Genomic DNA, 21,409 nt, shown 5'->3' with positions numbered 1-21,409 from the left:
GTACCGAGCAGTGTCGAGCATGTTCGCTCAACACTAATTTTTACGCATTTTTCCTATGCTTTTTACTGACATTTTTGCTTTGAAGAATGCAGCATTTTACTGTTCCAGGAAGGTGAATCAGACTTCTGAAATTTCATGCACATATTGCTTATTTTTTGCAGATTTCAAGCAGTTTCAAATCTTCAGCAGGCCAATGTCAAATCTTTCAGTGTTTTTCACACATTATAATGACTGGGAAAGAAATATATCAAGATAATATTAACTCCCCTGTGTTTACATGCTGCATGCAACCATTCTTTCCCCTCTCCTGCGTTTACATGCTGCATGCAACCATTCTTTCCCCTCTCCTGCGTTTACATGCTGCATGCAACCATTCTTTCCCCTCTCCTGCATTTACATGCTGCATACAACCATTTTTTCCCCTCCACAGTGATATTTCTGCTGAGAGCAGAAAGTCTATAAAGCTGTCAATTAGTGAGACAGAAGAAAGCCCCAACTTCAGCCTTTATCGCTGAATTTGACATTTGTTATTTGTTTAGTTTTCCTAATTATATATGTATTATAGAAAATATTTAACATTTTTTGTCTCCTTTTACTTTATTTAGTTGTCCAGGACATTGTACAGTATTTCTTATTTTACTACAGATAACAGATTCTGTTTCTAAGGTCATGTGCAGTAGATATTTCTGCACCAAAAATGTGTCTCTTGGCAGGAAAAATATGCACAATTTTATGCGTTTTTGCATGCATTTTTTGATGCATTTATATTTTTCCCAGTCATTAGAAACGCAGAAAAAAATGCTATGCTGAAGATTTGAAACTGCATTAAAACTGCAAGGAAAAAAATAAGCAACATTTGCATGAGATTTGACAAATTTCATTTATTTTGGCGGTGCAGTTTTTCACACCTAAAAACATGCAGAAAAATGTGGCAAAAATGCAATGTGTGAATAAGCCCTAAGACAAAAAAAATATTTTTTTGTATAAAAGATAATTTTAGCATGCAAAAGTAACAGAACATGAAAATAATTCTATATTAATCTGGTTTTGCTGCATTCATACTGAACTGAAGAATAAATGTGTTATCACTTTTACTACAGGGTGCTTGGCAGAATAAATAAATAAATAATAGCAAGTTTTGAACTGCTGCTTATTTGTTAATTTTGCCACCCAAAAATCAGTATAAGGTTTGGTTAACATTTATCCTGTGCTCTTCCTTGAGTACTTACCTCTGGGTTTCCGTGTAAAACCCTAAAAATTTGATTTAGAGGAAATTCCTGATTAAACCATTCACTATAATGAGACATATGGAGTCACTTTGGATTCTTTCTGGTCTCTGTCTGTCTTTTTAGGTGTCTTTTTAGCTCACAAAATTGCGATTGACCACAGTTGTGTACATGCTTAAAAAGACTAAGGGGTAAAGTTCCTTCTGGTGAAGAGCACCAAAATGGCATAGGTAAACTTACAGTCGATGCAATGTTCCCATAGGAATTTTAATATGCAAATAGCTTCTTCAGAGAGGAAGAGGACATGAACTCTAGTACCACTTGTTAGAGGCCCTCTTCTCTGAAGAAGTTATTTTCATATTTAAATTCATAGAGTAGCATTGATTGGTCTATAAATCTCCCTATATAATCTTGCCATTCTCCACAAGAAGAAACTTCACCACTTAGACTCGTTGTCAGAGACCTCTCACCCAGGCAGACCAGTTCTTCTGCTGTGCACTGGTGAGGGAATAACACCCCAAAACATGGGTCTGCAAATGAACTTTCTAATTTGGCTTCTTATCCTAAGTCAGATGGAAAGGTTCTTTGCTGACTTTTAGGATTAGTTACCTTCAAAGACAGTCCCTAGCATTTCTATTGTATTCCTCTCTGAAGTGGCTTTTTCGTCTAAAAGATGTGACACTGCCCAATTGGAGTTGAAAGTGACCTTAAGGCCATGTGCCCACGTAGTGTTTTTGCTGCATTTTTACAGCTGCGAAAATGCTGGGAAAACGCTTGTAAAACAGTCTGCGCTAATTTGCGCGCCAAATTCGCATGGGGTTGCAAAACGCAGCATGACCATTTCTACCGCGATTACGCTGCAAATTCGCAGCCATTGAGGAACATTGAAACACAGCAAACCCGCAGGTATATGTGGATTTGCAGTGTAATCGCGGTGCGTGTGCTACCCAGGATGAAGAGGAGACTACAACTCCTCTTCATCCCGGCTACCACACGGTGAAAAAAAGAAATAAACAAGTTAAAAATAAAAACCTGTATAGTCACCTCTCCGGCGGCCCCCGGTCTGCTCCCGGGCACGTCCTCTTTCCTCGGCGTCCCGCGGTGTACTGTCAGGACCTGCGGTGACGTCATTTAGTCACCTGATGGTCACGCGACCGCTGACGTCGGCGGTTAGGTGATGGTCACGTGACCATCAGCTGACTAAATGACGTCACCGCAGGTCCTGACAGTACACTGCGGGACGCCGAAGAGAGAGGACACGGCCGGGAGCAGACTGGAGGAGACCGGAGAGGTGAGTATACCGTTTTTTTTTTATTTTTAATGTTTTAATTCTCTTTTTTTTACTATAGATGCTGCATTTAAAGCATCAGTTGTTCACACATTATAAATCCATGCCGGTTGCAAGGATTTATATTATGTGACCAACTTGTCAAGCACTTTTCCAAGTGATGCTCAAAATCGCTTGGAAAACTGCTTGAAAAAATGCATGCGAAAACTCATGTAAAAACGCTGAAAAAATGCTTCTCTCTGGCAGAAAAAACGCTGAAAAAATGCTTCTCTCTGGCAGAAAAAACGCATGTAAATCTGCATGCATTTTTTTCTGCCAGAGAGAGGCAAAAACGCTCTGCATCAAATCTGCTACGTGGGCACATAGCCTAAGAGCTCTGCTAAAGGTGGCTACAATTTTTTTAAACAAATTCTGTATTTGAAAAAGCCTATAAGTTCTATGAAGCACAAGTGGTTTCTGTTATGGAATAGCTATTCTCTAGTGACTCGCATCAGACCAGCAAAAGTTCAGTCACAGACACACTCTGCGCAAGCTACTGCTAGGGAAGTCCTTAACGGTCGGGATATTCTTCACCCACTCCCAAAGGGGAGGGGGGCTTTACAGAGCCCTTCCCAGACTGCTGTCGCAGGATTGCTGGCATCTGGTGATGCGGACGACGTGAAGTCAAGTACAAGAGTAAATCCAAAGCTAGCAAAAACTCCAAATAAAAACCAAAGGAAAACCCCAGGACAACAGCTAATAAAGAAGATCCACTAACTACCATTAGCAACTAATGAGAATCAGCAAGACTAATGCAAGGGAACTGAATAAACAGCACTGAACTGGATTAGAAGCATACTTTAAATAGTCTGTCCAAATCCAAAGACAAAAATCAGGTGATGCATTACTCCGAGTTTGGTCCAAGGAGCCACTCCCTGTTCACATGCACAGCAAATTGAACACATTCCCACCATTGGCTAACACCAGGCAAGGCAGCATCCTGCGTTGCCTGGTGACCAAGAGACACATCATCTCAAGTCTCCTGGCCCGCGGAACCAGTGGGAAGCACTTCCACACACGAGGTACTACCATATGCAGTCGAACCACCCAAGTGCGTGCTAGCTCTGCCCCCAACACGTACAGTCCATCAGAGCAGTCTGGAAACGGGAGGAGGACGATTGCGTCCAAGGCAGGTATTCCTAACAATTTCAAAATATTCATCAATCCTCTAGGTGAATACCTTTGGGGTTTTAGCTTTCTAGCATAACAAGTTGTGGGGTCTATTTTTGAAAGAGAGAAAGAGACTAATACTGCTCTATCTACTGCCCTATCTCTCTCTCCCTATTGATCAAAACTACTACTCTCATTGTATTGAAGTTGCTCTACATATTACTCATTAGAGTATTTCACAATCGTTTTAGGGACTGTCCCCTGCCTCAATAGTTGTACTCTAATATCCTCACACTAACCTAAAATCATTATAAAATGGATTACCTAACTAGTCTTTTATACAATCCCTCTGATTGGCTGTGTTAGACTAAGTGATGTCACAGCTGAATGGCGCTATAGGGAATCCCACACCACCACACAAAATGTCATTAGTTTGCTCTTTGATGCTTCAGAATTGTATAAAATGGCGCCTGGCATTTTTTTCATTCTGCGATTGCCTCAAATCAAATTGCAAAGTTTTCAAATTTGCATCAACCTGCGACTTTCATGAAATAGAACTCAAAGTTGATGTTCTGCTACATGGATTGATATGCTTAGCTCTAGCTATAAGCATTGAAAGTTTGGAAATTCTTAATTTTTTCAAAATTTTTGTCAAATTTCATTAATAAAAAAGCACAAAACATTATTTCAACTTAAACTTACCACTAACATAAAGTACAATGTGGCACAGAAAAGACTGTCGCAGAATGACTAGGATACATAAAAGCATTTCAGATTGACACATGTCAGATTTGAAAAGGCCAAAATTGTCTATGTCAATAAATGTTTAATATTACAATATTCTTATTATTTTCCTAAGCAATTTTATATAGGTTAGGATTGTGTGAATTTCACACCTTGCCTAAACCAGTTCTACAAGTCATATTTATAATTAACTATTTAAAATTTTTCCCACATAAAAGAAATTGTGAGCTACATTTTAGAGTTGAAGAAAGGAAAAATCCATTGTACCCATTTCATAAATATTGTTTTGTAATAGGAAACTAACAATATCTGGAACTCTCACCAGTTATTTTCTCCTGCCTACATATAAAATGATAAGTCTGGAGTATATAATAATTACATAGAAATCATATAATTTAAAAACCCACTTGACTAGTACAAATATGATACTTAGTATTTGCATTTTAAATATGCAGCTGTTTTTCAACGCTATTTGTAATAAGAAAGGTCTGGTATAATTACAGTATGTAAGCAACAAATGGTTCACAGCTTTAGACCTTATATACATAGCCATATTACATATCACATTTTCCTTGAAATTGTAAAAAAAAAATTCAACTATGCACAAGTTCAGTGTTCTTAGCAATTTGCATCATGTCGACATTATGTTAGGTAAAAAAAAAACTGGGAAGGGATTTTATATCTATATAGATATATATATCTACATACAGTAGATATATATACAGTACAGACCAAAAGTTTTGACACACCTTCTCATTTAAAGATTTTTCTGTATTTTCATGACTATGAAAATTGTACATTCACACTGAAGGCCTCAAAACTATGAATTAACACATGTGGAATTATATACTTAACAAAAAAGTGTGAAACAACTGAAAATATGTGTTATATTCTAGGTTCTTCAAAGTAGCCACCTTTTGCTTTGATGACTGCTTTGCAGCATTCTTGGCATTCTCTTGATGAGCTTCAAGAGGTAGTCACCCGAAATGGTCTTCCAACATTCTTGAAGGAGTTCCCAGAGATGTTTAGCACTTGTTGGCCCTTTTGCCTTCACTCTGCGGTCTAGCTCACCTCAAACCATCTCGATTGGGTTCAGGTCTGGTGACTGTGGAGGCCAGGTCATCTGGCGTAGCACCCCATCACTCTCCCACTTGGTCAAATAGCCCTTACACAGCCTGGAGGTGTGTTTGGGGTCATTGTCCTGTTGAAAAATAAATGATGGTCCAACTAAACGCAAACCGGATGGAATAGCATGAAGCTGCAAGATGCTGTGGTAGCCATGCTGGTTCAGTATGCCTTCAATTTTGAATAAATCCCCAACAGTGTCACCAGCAAAGTACCCCCACACCATCACACCTCCTCCTCCATGCTTCACGGTGAGAACCATGCATGTTGAGTCCATCCGTTCACCTTTTCTGCGTCGCACAAAGACACGGTGGTTGGAACCAAAGATCTCAAATTTGGACTCATCAGAACAAAGCACAGATTTCCACTGGTCTAATGTCCATTCCTTGTGTTCTTTAGCCCAAACAAGTCTCTTCTGCTTGTTGCCTGTCCTTAACAGTGGTTTCCTAGCAGCTATTTTACCATGAAGGCCTGCTGCACAAAGTCTCCTCTTAACAGTTGTTGTAGAGATGTGTCTGCTGCTAGAACTCTGTGTGGCATTGACCTGGCCTCTAATCTGAGCTGCTATTAACCTGCGATTTCTGAGGCTGGTGACTCGGATAAACTTATCCTTAGAAGCAGAGCTGACTCTTGGTCTTCCTTTCCTGGGGCGGTCCTCATGTGAGCCAGTTTCTTTGTAGCGCTTGATAGTTTATGCAACTGCACTTGGGGACACTTTCAACGTTTTCCCAATTTTTCGCACTGACTGACCTTCATTTCTTAAAGTAATGATGGCCACTCGTTTTTCTTTACTTAGCTGCTTTTTTCTTTACATAATAAAATTCTTTAAGTCTATTCAGTAGGACTATCAGCTGTGTATCCGCCAGATTTCTGCACAACACAACTGATGGTCCCAACCCCATTTATAAGGCAAGAAATCCCACTTATTAAACCTGACAGGGCACACCTGTGAAGTGAAAACCATTTCCGGTGACTACCTCTTGAAGCTCATCAAGAGAATACCAAGAGTGTGCAAAGCAGTCATCAAAGCAAAAGGTGGCTACTTTGAAGAACCTAGAATATAAGACATATTTTCAGTTGTTTCACACTTTTCTGTTAAGTATATAATTCCACATGTGTTACTTCATAGTTTTGATGCCTTCAGTGTGAATGTACAATTTTCATAGTCATGAAAATACAGAAAAATCTTTAAATGAGAAGGTGTGTCCAAACTTTTGGTCTGTACTGTATGTATATATCTATATAGATATATATATTGTAAGATAGCTCACAGATACATAGTCGATGGGAGGTATGCATCACAGAGATTGCTGTCCTCTGTGATGTAATCCAGGAATGTTGCTCTAGTGCACCTAAGCACTAAGACGACTGTTTGGTGCATCTGGGGCCGGGTTATAGGCAGCCATGAGAGATGTGCGTGTCTTGCTGCCCACATACCTCATCTCTGGGTGTGGTTAAGAGTTTAAAATGGAGTCCTTTGTTTGACACATAGTCGGTGTTTAGAGGGAGAAGGCCTCCTGTGTGTTGTTGTCTCCAGACTGAGCTCGTGTACTGGATGCTTTCCAGCCTGTGTGCCCACAGGACTGGCTAGCCAGAGACTATGCTTAAAGGACTGTTTACTTTGTTTTTGCCTGCTATAAAGGCTGTTTGTTTTTTCTTTTGCTTTTGACAGGTCTATGAAGCAATAAACCGACAAGGACATTTAAATGTAAACGCTTCCTGTTTGCCTTCAACTCACCCAAGTGAGTATAAATCCTACAATATATATATATATATATTTATATATATATATATATATATATATATAAATATATATATATAGTAAGATGGCTACCCGACAGGTCCTTAACGGGAGATATGTATCACCAAGGTTAGTAGCTTCGGTGATGTGAAGCCGGAAAAGTATGCTCCAGCACGTATAGTGCTGAGAGGGTTAATAGGGCGTATCAGGGCCGTTTTTTATGAGCAGTCATAAGAGATGGGTGGGAGTGGCTGCTCACATATCCCCACCCCGGGGCGTGGTTTGTTGTAAATTAAATGGAGGCCAAGTGTCTCATTTGGGGTCTTTGTCTGGAGACGTGTGGATCTTCAGTGTGTTGGTCTGTGCTAAGGCCTTGAGAACTGGACACTGACCAGTAGTGGGCGAACCCGCACCATTGCATGGACATTTTGCTTTGTGTTTTCCCTTTGTGCTGGAAAAGGCTGTCTTTTTGTTTGCCTATGCCAAGTGGTTTATGAAGTGTGAATAAACCTGCCTGAACATTTCTATTATATAAATATATATATATATATATATATATATATATATATATATAGTGTGTGACAGTGAGGGGAATCATATATAAGAACTGTTATGTATCCTCCACAATGTGCTTATAAGCATACTGAACCGATGCAGTGCATTGTACTCACAGCCACAGCTGTGCTTACCATGCAAAATAAAAGTAAGTGTGGACTGGGTCAAGTTTTTTGACCAAGTCAGTTTTGGAAAAGCTGCCTTGGTCTTTTATTTTTGGAGAGATCTTTAGGATGCTAGTGGGATCGATCTAGCTCTCCCTCCAGTCTGGGTCTTACAAGTGGGTGTGTAAGTTTTGTGTTTGGTTTTCAGATGCAGAAGAGCTGAAGGTGCTGTGGTTGTATGCCTAGCTGTGTGAAGCTGACACAGAAAAGAGACAGCGACATGGACAAACACAGTAGCACCCGAGAACCTTACAGGGGTAAAGTGCCAGCTGCACGGAACTTTATGCGCGTATTCCCGGCTGCAATCCAGAAGTGAGCACTTGCATGTGTGCAGTATTTGGACAATAAAGGAGGTTTACTTAACTTGCCTGGGTGACTGTCTCACTAAATTTACTGGCGGAAATACTGCTGCTTTAAAATACAGGGTGGGCCATTTATATGGATACACCTAAATTAAATGAGAATGGTTGGTGATATCAACTTCCTGTTTGTAGCACAGTATTTGGGAGGGGTAAAACTTTTCCAGATGGGTGGTGACCATGGCGGCCATTTTGAAGTCAGCCATTTTGGATCCAACTTTATTTTTTTCAATGGGAAGAGGGTCATGTGACACATCAAACTTATTGAGAATTTCATAAAAAAAACAATGGTGTGCTTGGTTTTAACATAACTTTATTCTTTCATGAGTTATTTACAAGTTTATGACCACTCATAAAATGTGTTCAAAGTGCTGCCCATTGTGTTGGATTATCAATGCAACCCTCTTCTCCCACTCTTGACACACTGATAGCAACACTGCAGAAGAAATGCTAGCACAGGCTTCAAGTATCCGTTGTGTCAGATACTGCACATCTCGCATCTTCACAGCATAGACAATTGCCTTCAGATGACAGCAAAGATTAAAGTATAAGGGGGTCAGATCGGGAGACCTTGGTGGCCATTTAACTGGCCCACGAAGACCAATCCACTTTCCAGGAAACTGTTCATGTAGGAATGCTCGGACCTGACACCCAGAATGTGGTGGTGCACCATCTTGTTGGAAAAACTCAGGGAACGTGCCATCTTCAGTGCATAAAGAGGGCAACACATCATCATGTAGTAATTTCAGATATCCAGTGGCATTGAGGTTTCTATTGATGAAGAATGGCCCCACTATCTTTGTACTCCATATACCACACCATACCATCAAGATACGAATAAGAATAAAGTTATGTTAAAACCAGTTTTTTTTTAAAAACATTGCTTTTCTTATGAAATTCTCAATAGGTTTGATGTGTCACATGACCCTCTTCCCATTGAAAAAAATAAAGTTGGATCCAAAATGGCCAACTTCAAAATGGTCGCCATGGTCATCACCCATCTAGAAAAGTTTTCCCCCTCCCATATACTAATGTGCCACGAACAAAAAGTTGATATCACCAACCATTCCCATTTAATTTAGGAGAATCCATATAAATGGCCCATCCTGTATATATAGTGCTCAGCATAACTAAGTACATCCCCTTTGAAATGTAAAATTTTAATCAATATCTCAATGAACACAAGAACAATTTCCAAAATTTTGACAAGACTGAGTTTCATAGAACATTTTTTTAACCCATGACAGTAAGGTTAATAATACTATAAGTTCTTCAATATGTATATGTTAATATATGTTCCTTTTTAACACCAATTTCCTGTAGCTACATTGACTTTATAACTCCAGGATATGTAAACTCTGCAGTCAATAGCTGAAGTCATATGGAACGCTAAATGCTTTTGTCCTAAGTATAAGTATGTCTTACACACCGGCTCTTAGGCTTCATGTACAAACTTTTTGTATCATTTCTTTTTAGCCAAAATTGATGTAAAAACATCCCAGTTTCAATATCTACTATACGTCCGATTGCATGAAATAATGCAGTGCTGTTGCTGTGCAAGAAGATGTGATATTTTTCTAACACCACCTACATAGTGATTTATTAAGATGTGTTTCTTGGAATAGATATATATCATCACTTTCCAAAAGTAGTTTCTGAACAGCTACAATTTACTACATCAAAATAGTCTTTAAAAAAATGACAAAAAGCTGACACATGCTCCGGTAAAGTTGTCTTGTATATTCTATCCAACCTAGAATAGGAATTTATCAGTATTTTGCTGATGGCTTCACCATTATTTGTACAAGCTGTGGGTCTATTGGTGCTCGGAAAATTATTGAAAAACGTATTTATTTGTGTTGAAATAAAAAGTTACTAATAAGGAAAAACTAGTTTAAAGAAGTTAATGTCTTAGTTTTATATATTAAAAAATGACCAAAGATTACAAATAATATTTAGATAATGTAAATATTACTTGTCTATATAGTTGGATACCACTGGAAAATGGTCACTCAGCGTGTATACAACTACATTTAAAGACTCAAATCATCATTCTTTTTGCACCTTTATTTTGGAGTAAAAGTTTGTCAGACATTGTTATTTTTTTTATCCAAATATTGATTGTGGCTGCTGCGCCGTTTTTAGACTAATTCTTCAGTTCTCGTCTTTTTTTAATATCTGTTTGACAATGTGGGCATGGTTTCCATTTGTCGGAGGTTTTTGTCTAATTTGAATCTTTTCTTAGTGTCGCAAAATTCGTTCACAATTGTACTCCAGTGCAAAAAATATCAAAAATAAAAAAGATCTTGGAATTTTCGCAACATTTATTAAAGGGTATGCACCATTTTCATGAATTCGGCTCACAATCCACCAGGGCAAGAAGAACAAAAAGCCAAAAAGAATTCTAAAAAAAAAAAAAATTAAATGTTTAACCAATGGCAAATTTTCTTGCCTTATTGTTTTTTTTTACTCTCCCCACTACCGCTTGTTAAAAGGCTCCTAGTGTATACGGTATAACAAATGTATCCATAGGATAGGATAGGATTTTTCGTGCATATTCAAATTTTTTTACTGTATTGAATAGCATACTAGTTAATTTTTATAATATAAGTTAATATATAATGTAAATATGATACATACATATGGAATATTATTATATTCATAGGGAAACATACTTGTTTGATCTGAACAGAACTTTATTTTGTGTATATACAGCTTTTTGTTCAAGAATGCTCAAATGGCAGCATGTATACCCTTGGACCTAAAAATACAAAAAAAAAAACCTTTCTTTTTCCTCATTTCAATTACACATTATTTTTTTTTAAATGTTTACTTGCAATACTGGTATTTTATAATTAACGTGCCTTTAGTGACATGTTTCAGACATCTATTATCAAATGTATATCCAAGGCTCAATTTCAAAAATCTTTCTATATGAAATTCTCTTTCCATCTTGATCTGTGAGACAAGAGCAAAAGAATGATTTCCTAGACAGGTGAATCTGTGACTTTAAATGCTTTTACCCATCTTCTTTCCTCAAACATTAATCTTTTCCCAAAAGTGAATCCTTTAGGTACTTTGACTGTAATTAGATAGAGGAACATGATAGAGAAATAGCCTTAAAGTTGTTGTTTAATTTTTTCACCACTGAAGGGCATCTTGTGCATTCTCGAGTAATGACTTCCTGTGATAGAAGACCCTCAGGCCTAGAAAGATTGAATCAGATGTCTGGATGCACTGGTAGTAGATGGATTTGTCCCTGTGAGAATATGTATTCAATATAAGATATACATGCCTTGAAACCCAGTGGAAAAAACATAGATATTCTTTAAAAGAAATGAAAGCCATTATCAATAAACTATATGAAATCTTCAGAACAATGTAATATCGTCGATGTGTTTACGTGTTAGGCCTTGTATTTCTCATTTTATTTTATTTCACTTTTCTGCTATATTATTATAAATGTATCATTTAGGACAATTTCTAATAATTGATACATATAATATTAGCATTTCATCAACATACGTCATAATCAACCTAAAGAGAGTAAAAATAGCTTGATGGAATTTACAGCTAAGAGCAACAACTTTTTATTACAATACAAGACATTGCCTCCTTTGGCAGAAATAATCCCCTTCTAGTGTTTCATTTACCTGTCTCTTAAATGGAGGGAGAGAATTTTTTTCCAGTTTCTCCGTAGGAAAAATTCAGCTGTTCTGTGTTTATGGGGTTTCTTGCATGGACATTGAAAATCCCATTTAGTCATCTTGATTGGATTTATATAAAAACTATGGCCCCTACTAATCAAAGATTTTACTCCAGAATTCTGGGATAAAAAGCTTTGAAAAGCCGTGAGGCTGTGCTAAAATGTTGCAACTTTTTGCATTCTCACCCCAGGTTTGCACATCTCTGTTGAAGTGGGTGGAGTTGGGGTGGGACAGGGGCATGGCCACACCTGCTTGTCTAATTCATGATGAGCAGTGACATTCCTTATGCCGCAAATTTTAATCCAAGCCCCAACTGGAGAGTAAGATTGGTGGTGAGTTGCACACGGAGGCACATACCACTTTTCAGATGCTTCCGATTCATTAAGAGGCATATGAATCTTAATAAAACAGGAGCGTTAGACTCCAGCACGCCTCCTCATCAAGGCCGGTAGGAAAAACAGTGGTCTTGATGAATCAGGCCTTTGAATTTGCCTTTTAAGTAAACTCCATTTTTTTAGGCATTCTGTAATTAAATGAAGTATGTTTTTAGGGTCACTGTGACTTTGTAAGGTCTTATTTTAACCAAGCATTAATCATCTGGCAGAATTTTATTACTTCTTCTATATCATTCTCTGAGTTGCAATTCACTTGATCCTGGATAGATTGGGTAATTAAAGTAGTCAATTGACTTTCACCCCATAAGGATAAGGTATGTTCTTTGACACGCAAGAATTCTCAGGCCACTGTCCCTGTAATAACCATAATGACATTAGCACTAATGGTATAGTGGTGTGGTCAGGACCAGAACCAGGGGTTGTCACCAGCATATCAATTAAAATGCGACAGACCAGAAGATAAGATAGAAACATAGTGGATACCCAAAACATTGGAACAGAAATAGACAGATACCTAGCAGACAATCCACTGGAAAAGAAAAGAGCGAAGTCAGGAACATGGATAAGATCAGGATCAGCTTCAAACAAAGGTCCAACTCAATCTCAATATACCAGCAATAGACATGGAAACATGTAACTCAATAACCAAACAAGGACTCTGTGTCAGCTTCTTTTTTAATCTTTTCTCAATATATTCAAGTGCTTGTTTATTTGCCAACCTGATATCTACATGCTGCATGACAAGCATGGCTTCAACAAGCTGGGCAGTGGCAGAAGACAGAAGGCCTTGTGAGAGCATAAGTAGGAGAGGAGATAGCGCTGAAGATGGGGCTATTGCCTAGAATCAGATGCAATAAAAAATGAATAATGGGTTCTGTGATGGTGGATGCCAAGTCATGATGCAGCAAACAGCTCTATATGGGCAAAAAAAATAAAGAGAACTCCCAAATACAGAAAAAAACATAAGTCCTCTAAAAGTAACAAACTTTATTTGTAATTCATTAAAAGACATGATTAAAAACATAGTAAAAAGAGACTGTAGCACAGGAATGAAGGTTGTTTGTATCACTAAATAATAACCCAAATCAATAGGCAAATTGCCTCTTCAGAGGGGAATAGGACTTATCAATATCAACCCATTAACGAGCCTTGCCATTTGATTTAGGATAAAGGCTGATTTTGGTTTGGCTTTTATCCTAACTCATGAGGCAAGGCTCGATAAAGAGTTGATATTGACTTTTAGGATTGCTACTTCCAATAGGTGGCACTAAAGTTCAAGTCCTCTTCTTCTTTGAAGAGGCAATTTGCATATTTAATTTCTCAGAGGAGCATTGCATGGCCTATAAGTCTCCTTACACTGGCATGCCAGGCATGTCACTCTCCACAAGGATATAGGAGAAAAAAAACGTGGACTTTGGATCCTCATTTCTAGTAATCAGTAACTTGGAAAAATCTATGTTTTTACCTCCTATAGACTTTATGCCAGATGACTTGTAGATGTGCAGCAGCTGGATATTCATACTTTTTTATCGTTGTGTGATCACAACTCTACCAGGTAAGCATAGCCTATTATTTTATTTAATTTTTATTCCACGTAAGACCCTATTTCTGCTCCCCAGTTCTGGTATATACACTATCCACAAGGGGAAAAATTACCGCTTAGATCCTAACCCAAATCAAATAAGTCTACAATTGCACAAATCTACATATCATCACCATGACATATAGGGCCAAGTGGTCAAGCAACCGATAAAACACTAATGGAGAAGTAAGTATACCCAAAAGGTAGCTCAGGTGGTAATAAAAAATTAATGGATGGGAGTATCCAAACGGTTTTGCATTAGCCTCTTCTAGGGGGACTGGTCAGTCTAGACTTGGATTCTCCCATCTGTTAGATTTTATCACCACCTGAGCTACTTTTTCAGTATGTTTATTCTATCATTATTGTTTCATCAATTATTTGGCCACTTGGCCCTTTATGACATGATTTGTTATATAGCTTATATCATTTTTGGACTTATTTGGTTTGAGTTATCCCTTCCATCTATCTTTTTTACACTATGTTTTTAATCATGTTTTTTCATGTATTATAAATAAAGTTTGTTACTCTTAGTGGGATTATGCATCTCTTACTTGAAGGTTTTTTTCCTGAGGCAGCAAAGCATCCCCAGACCACAGCATTACCACTAACATGCTATACAATTGGTATCATGTCAACGCTATTGTTTTTTTGGCAAATTTGCTTCTTCGCATTGTGACTACTTGACAATAATTCTGCCTTGTATGTCTAGAGCATTAGGCTTGCACAGATGTTTATTCTAGATAGCAAAGATTTCATCCTGACACACATCACATATAGACCTAACATATACAGCAACATTCAATTTAAAGAATTACTGTAGATTTTCATAATCTATTTGTTAGTGTTTTTTCTTCACTTACATTACTGTTATAAGAAAAACTAAAAATGGTACCTATAAATTCACTTTTAAATGATTACTACTTTTATTGTGTAGCAATAAGTCATAAAATCATATGCTACACTCAATGGGATAAAGAACTGAAAGAAGTGAAAAAAAAACCCCAAAACACTGACATCAAATAAAAATAGATTTAAAAACAAATATTAACTCTATATAAATCTTGCACAGGAAGATCTATAATTATTCCATGAGATCCTCGTGGAATATCTTAATGAAAATATTATACTATGTAAACCTATAAAAAAATCACTAGAGAGTGAAATCGATCCCAGAATAAGTAGAACACCAAAAAAAGCCTTCCCAAGTCTATAACATGCACTGGTCATTATGATGTAGCATCGGAGACTGACGGGAATCAAAAGCAAACTGTGGAGTCAGTTTTATACAAAAGTAATAAATTTTATTCAAAATAATACAAATATGAGACATGAAAGCAAGTCATCTAAAAAGGTTTAGAAGAAAGTGCTGCTGTGGACCTATAGAAGGTGTGATGGTGAAACCATCACACTACAGAAATCATAGAGACACATAGGGTCCCATTCAATCAGAACACGGCATGTAAACATTTAAGGTGAGCCATAAACTATGCTAAGCTATTGAATGGTAGCTGGAATAAATGCCAGCAAGTAGTCAGAAGCATTGTCTAAGGCCATAGCAATCCTCTGTATGTATAAATAACCGACTACAGAAGGTGCAGAGTAAGAGAATTACCTTGTGCCATGTTCTCCGATAGAGCAGAGGTTCTGTGCAGTAGCCTCGACGCGCGTTTCACCTTCAGCCTTTGTCAGGAGGCAGACTAATGTGTCAGACTAAATGTAATACTATACAAATACAGTGCCTTGAAAAAATAGTCATACCCCGTCAACTGAGATTAAATTACACATAGGTGGGCTCAATTTACTAATTATGTGATTTCTGGAGGCACTTGGTCACTTTATAACTGTTTTTTTAAACGTCAGAAATTTATTTTTCTACATTTTGAACTGTTTGGTTATTATTCTCACTTTCAGGCTATGTTCACATGTTGCGTTTTTGCTGCGTTTTTAATGCAAATTTATGCGTTTTACAGTACCAGCAAAAGCTATGAGATTTCAGAAATCTCATGCACATACATTGAGCGTTTTCCCCACTGAATTGGAAAACTGCGGCGTTTTTGAAAACTGCAGCAGGTCACTTCTTACAGAGTTTTTTTCAGCATTTTTGCAGCATTTTTTCACCCATAGAAAGTAATGAGTAAGTGCAAGAATGCAGCAAAAACACAGCAAAAAACGAAGGTATCAGGTTTTGCTGCATTTTAGTGAAAAAAAGCAAGTACAGCAGGATGTGAAACACATTTATTATTTTGATTTTTCCAAGTTTAAACAATAATGTCTTGGTGTTCATGGCTGTTGAGAATGGCAGTTAATATTAGTACAGTTTAATTAAATTAGTGATATGCATAAAGTAAACATTGATTGACCAAGGTGTGAAATTGAACAATGTCTGTGGCCAACCGAAGTCTGAAAGTAAATAGTGTCCTGCAAACTCATTGCTCTGCCAATGTCTTAGGTAAGCTATTTCCAACCAATTCACCTTCCCCCTCTATTACATTTGTAATTGTGTATTTTTTCATGAACTCATATGAACTTTGTTGTTCAGAATAGTCACTATTTTTTTAGACATAAAAATCTTTTTCCACTAAATAATTTGATCAAATTGCCCTTTTTTCAAAAATGGTTTTATGGTTTCACATATGTCTTGCATTGGTGACTTGTGTTCATGCTTCTGTGGTGGAAGCAAAGCTGAACTTTGGAATCCTGAAAAAAAGCATCAAAAACTGCTTTTTGTAAGCAGCATTTTTACTGCCAAGAAAGCAGGTTTTGTATGCAGAAAAAAGTGCAGCAAAAACGCAATGTGTGAACATAGCCTAACAGATAAAAATAAAAAACTGAGATGGGAAAATTTACATTTTGTAATTTAGTTATAAAATAATTCACATGGATATTCCCCTTAGCAACACAAAACCTTACTTGCCTTGTGATGTGCAGATGCGGCGCCATAATCCCGCGCCTGTGCCCTGTACTCCTTCCACCATGCTCTCTTCTATGAGAGAAATTCACAGTGACATGCCGGCACCTGCGCAGAAGATCACAGAATAGACTAGTCAGTAGTGTTGAGCGATACCTTCCGATATCAGGAAATATCGTATCGGATTGGATCGGACCGATACCCAAAAAGTATCGGATATCGCCGATTCCGATACCGGAAACCAATGCAAGTCAATGGGACACAAATATCGGAATGAAAATAAACCCTTTCTTTCCTTGTAGGTTAATTCTACATGAAGTAAAACAACTAAGAATAATGTAGAATGTATTACGCGAAAAGCTGGCAATTCAGCAGCGGCATACACCGGTACCCGACAATTTACAACAGAAAGAATAGAGCTTCACACATAGATTAGATAGATAGAAACATGTCAGTCACATATATATGAAGTACAGTGACAGTGTTGCTTACTGTACTTGTCATTTAGTGTAAAGGATTTATTTAAAAAAATAATTGTGTTTTCATGCACTGTTTCTTTAAAAAAGCCGGCCGGCAATTCAGCAGCGGTACCCGACAATTTATAACAGACAGAATAGAGCTTCACACATAGATTAGATAGATAGAAACATGTCAGTCACATATATAATAAGTACAGTGACAGTGTTGCTTACTGTACTTGTCATTTAGTGTAAAGGATTTATTTAAAAATATAATAGTGTTTTCATGCACCGTCTCTTTAAAAAAGCCGGCCGGCAATTCAGCAGCGGTACCCGACAATTTAGAATAGAAGGAATAGAGAATCATACATAGATTAGATAGATAGAAACATGTCAGTCACATATATATGAAGTACAGTGACAGTGTTGATTACTGTACTTGTCATTTAGTGTTAAAATAAAGGATTTATTTAAAAAAAAATTGGTGTGGGGTTCCCCTTAATTTTAGTCTCTAGCGGAGGTTAAGCAGACGGCTGGGGCAGATGTTTGAAGCCTGGGAAGGGGGTAATACCCATGGAGCTTCCCAGGCTACTAATATCACCCCCCAGCTGAATACCTAGCCTTTACTAGCTATTAAAATGGGGGACCCCCTCAAAAAAATTACGTGGGGTCCCCCCTAATTTAATAGCTAGCAAAGGCTAGGTAGACAGCTGGGGGCTGATATTAATAGCCCAGGAAGGGTGCCATGAATATTGGCCCCCTCCAAGGCTAGAAACACCAGCCGTCAGCCGCCCCAGAAATGGCGCATCCATAGGATGTGCCAATTCTGGCACTTAGCCTCGCTCTTCCCACTGCCCTGTAGCGGTGGCAGTGGGGTAATAGGGTTGGGGTTGATGTCAGCTTTTAATGCCAGCTGACATCAAGCCCAGGTTAGTAATGGAGAGGCGTCTATAAGACACCCCCATTACTAACCCCATAGTCAAAGTTAAAAAAAAAACACAAACACCCAGAATAAAGTCCTTTAATTGAAATAAACACACAATTCTTTATTGTTCTAAATTAAACTCTACTTACCATCACGCCCATTCCAGCTGAAGCCAAGGATCTCCTGCAATAAAAGAAAAATAATAAAGCAACCTCATCCTTACCCGCTGCCATCCAGCCTGTCATCCCGCAGACACTGAGAAGCGCAGGCTTGCTTGCGCTCCTCAGTGTCTCTCTGTGACGGCATAAAGATGAGCCGAGGTCATGTCCAATGAACTCGGCTCACCTCATGCACGTCACTGACAGCGTGGGAAAATTCTCCTGCACTCAGCGCTTCAGCGTGAGAATTTTCCCATGCTGTCAGTGACGTGAATGAGGTGAGGTCATGTCCAATGAACTCAGCTCACCTCATGCACGTCACTGACAGCGTGGGAAAATTCTCCTGCACTCAGCGCTTCAGCGTGAGAATTTTCCCACGCTGTCAGTGACGTGAATGAGGTGAGGTCATGTCCAATGAACTCAGCTCACCTCATTCACGTCACTGACAGCGTGGGAAAATTCTCACGCTGAAGCGCTGAGTGCAGGAGAATTTTCCCACGCTGTCAGTGACATGCATGAGGTGAGCCGAGTTCATTGGACATGACCTCGGCTCATCTTTATGCCGTCACAGAGAGACACTGAGGAGCGTAAGCAAGCCTGCGCTTCTCAGTGTCTGCGGGATGACAGGCTGGATGGCAGCGTTCTGCTGCGGTCCAGCCTGTCATCTCGATGTAGCAGAGCTGAAGCTGTCCTGGGAACCATGGAAAGGTAAGGATGAGGTTGCTTTATTATTTTTCTTTTATTGCAGGAGATCGTTGGCTTCAGCTGGAATGGGCGTGATGCTAAGTAGAGTTTAATTTAGAACAATAAAGAATTGTGTGTTTATTTCAATTAAAGGACTTTATTCTGGGTGTTGTGTTTTTTTAAATACTTTACTAGAAATTCATGGTGGTCATGTCTAATATTGGCTAGAGATGAGCGTTGTTCTACTCGAACTGTTCGCCAATCTCAAATTCGAGCTGTTTTGGGCAGTGTTCGAGCCGTTCGGCGAACACGAACGATTTGAGAAAAATTCGGCTGTTCGAGGTTATGTTCGATAACTGTTCATGCACCAAAATCATAACTGGATTTTTTCTCAGTAATGATGAAAATTAATGTTAATACGCAGTTTGAGTGTACAGCGGGGTGGGGGGAGGGGCATGGGATGGATCTCTGCAGGAATAATGAAGATCTCCATTTTTTTTTCTCTTTCCCGCATTTACAGTGGGGAGGTGCAATCTGTCAGCCTATCAGCAGCGCACACACGGAGCAAAGTGCTTTTTTCACACAAGCAAGGGCATGTGTCATTGGCAGTGTATGTCACATGTCCTTGCCCTATAAGACCAAGCCATTTTCCCCGTCGCCACCATTTTCTCACTGCTGCAGCTGCGTGTTAGACGGCACCGCTGTTGCTGTGTGCGCTATACCTTGTTAATTTCAAGCCAATTTTCGCACAAATCTACAGATAGCTTGGGAGTAGGGAATAGTTGTGATTGCAGTCCTTTTAAGGACTAGGTTACAGCATTTCCTACGACTTTTATCAGGCAGGTCTGTGCTCTTAAATAGATAGATTGTGGGAGTAAAGACTAATTGTAATTGCAGTCCTTTTCAGGACTAGGTTACATCAGTTCCTATCAGGTTTTGCCAGGCAGGTCTGTGCCAGTGCTGTGCAAGTTTTTTTTCACAGCATTTGGCTGAATCTAGCAAAGCTAATCCTTTTTGGCCTATTGCAGAGTGTGTTAGTCAGTGGAGTAGCCTATCTGTGTTGCAAGATATACCACCTGTGTATAGAATACCAATTTTTTTAATGCACCTAGTGAAGTAAAATCTTTTGGGCATAGCATCATTCTATTAGTCCATCTATACTGACCTCCATCAGGTTGCAAATTGAATATAATTTTTTTCTGCATCTAGCTCTGAAAAAAATATTTGGGCTTCTAGCAGTGTGTGGGACTTGTTCTATTAGTACATCTATACTGACCTCCATCAGGTTGCAAACTGAATATAATTTTTTTCTGCATCTAGCTCTGAAAAAATATTTGGCCTTCTAGCAGTGTGTGGGACTTTCTCTATTAGTCCATCTATACTGACCTCCATCAGGTTGCAAACTGAATATATTTTTTTTCTGCATATACCTCTGAAAAAATATTGGGCTTCTAGCTGTGTGTGGGACTTGTTCTATTAATCCATCTATACAGACCTCCATCAGGTTGCAAACTGAATATAATTTTTTTCTGCATCTACCTCTGAAAAAATATTTGGGCTTCTAGCAGTGTTTGGGACTTGTTCTATTAGTCCATCTATACTGAACTCCATCAGGTTGCAAACTGAATATATTTTTTTTCTGCATCTACCTCTGAAAAAATATTGGGCTTCTAGCTGTGTGTGGGACTTGTTCTATTAATCCATCTATACAGACCTCCATCAGGTTGCAAACTGAATATAATTTTTTTCTGCATCTACCTCTGAAAAAATATTTGGGCTTCTAGCTGTGTGTGGGACTTGTTCTATTAGTCCATCTATATTGACATCCATCAGGTTGCAAACTGAAAATAATTTTTTGTCTGCATCTAGCTCTGAAAAAATATTTGGCCTTCTAGCAGTGTGTGGGACTTTCTCTATTAGTCCATCTATACTGACCTCCATCAGGTTGCAAATTAAAAATAATTTTTATCTGCATCCAGCTCTGAAAAAATATTTGGCCTTCTAGCAGTGTGTGGGACTTTCTCTATTAGTCCATCTATACTGACCTCCATCAGGTTGCAAATTAAAAATAATTTTTATCTGCATCCAGCTCTGAAAAATATTTGGCCTTCTAGCAGTGTGTGGGACTTTCTCGATTAGTCCATCTATACTGACCTCAATCAGGTTGCAAATTAAAAATAATTTTTTGTCTGCATCTAGCTCTGAAAAAATATTTGGCCTTCTAGCAGTGTGTGGGACTTT

This window comes from Phyllobates terribilis, unplaced genomic scaffold (genome assembly GCF_046119375.1).
Source record: "Phyllobates terribilis strain yellow unplaced genomic scaffold, ASM4611937v1 Scaffold_2__4_contigs__length_985480577, whole genome shotgun sequence".
NCBI classification, from domain to species: domain Eukaryota; kingdom Metazoa; phylum Chordata; class Amphibia; order Anura; family Dendrobatidae; genus Phyllobates; species Phyllobates terribilis.
Note: the sequence above shows the minus strand (reverse complement) of the source record.